We start from the raw sequence: 960 nt of genomic DNA, 5'->3' as shown, positions 1-960 counted from the left end.
TTCTGCGCTTGCACAGAAGCGCTTAAATACAGAATCTAAATTTGAGGTTTTCTCCTTTTTTAACTTTTTTAGGCAAGCTGAGGTCTAGCTGTAGGGCTGTAACTTTCAAGGGGCAGCTCAGGAATACACCCAAACTCCTTGCAAAGCTGTCTGGGTGACCCGCTGGGAAAAAAAACCAAACTTTTTCTGCTCTGCTTTGTAGCCAACAGACCTTTTGGAGCTGCAGCCAGGGGAGATGCGCAGCAGGTTTGCTGCTGAGGCCTCTGCAGGCCCGGAGCCACCCGCCGTGACGTTAAAGCATCTTCCCAAGGTGACAAAGCAGCGAGCGAAGAGGAGCTGAGCCCGGGCTCGGTCCGTGCCGCCCGCTGACGGCAGAAGGCCGTTCTGGCACCGTGTGGCTCTCGCGGTGGTGGTGTTTCAGGGCCGTGGCTGGGCAGAATAAATGGCTTTAGAGGTGACAGTTTCCTCAGGTTACCCAGAAACGCAAACAGTATTGGCAACAAAGAAATAAGACACAGTTGTCTTCCTTCAGTTGTTTCTTACTAATGAAGCTCCCTTAGCACGAATCTGAATAATTCTGTGCTTTTTGAGTGTAAAAAGCAGAGAATGGAGATGAAAACCGGTGTTTGTTCGTTTGATGCTTGGCCTGACATCAGGTCCGTGAGAAGACGCTGGCGGCCGGGCAGTACCCGAATCCCTCACCGCGTTTAGATGCGTTTTGCTGTTAAGGTTGTTTATTGTCTGCCGTGACAAAACAGAGGTCAGCCAGGCGGGGAGCCCCAGAACTCATCTGAGGATAGTTTTATGAAAGGGCGTGGATTTGATCCGGTCGGTTCCTTGGGAAGCGCCCGGGGAACCGCGGGCAGCAACCGGGAGGCGGCGGCGGCGCTTAGAGCCCGGGCGGGCGGCGCTAGGACCCAGCGCGAAGCGCCCGGCGGCCCCGCCCGCAGCGTGTGTGGG

This window comes from Athene cunicularia, unplaced genomic scaffold (genome assembly GCF_003259725.1).
Source record: "Athene cunicularia isolate RWA unplaced genomic scaffold, athCun1 SCF_7, whole genome shotgun sequence".
In the NCBI taxonomy this organism is placed as follows: Eukaryota; Metazoa; Chordata; class Aves; order Strigiformes; family Strigidae; genus Athene; species Athene cunicularia.
The sequence above is the reverse complement of the archived record's forward strand: the minus strand, read 5'-3'. Positions refer to the sequence as shown.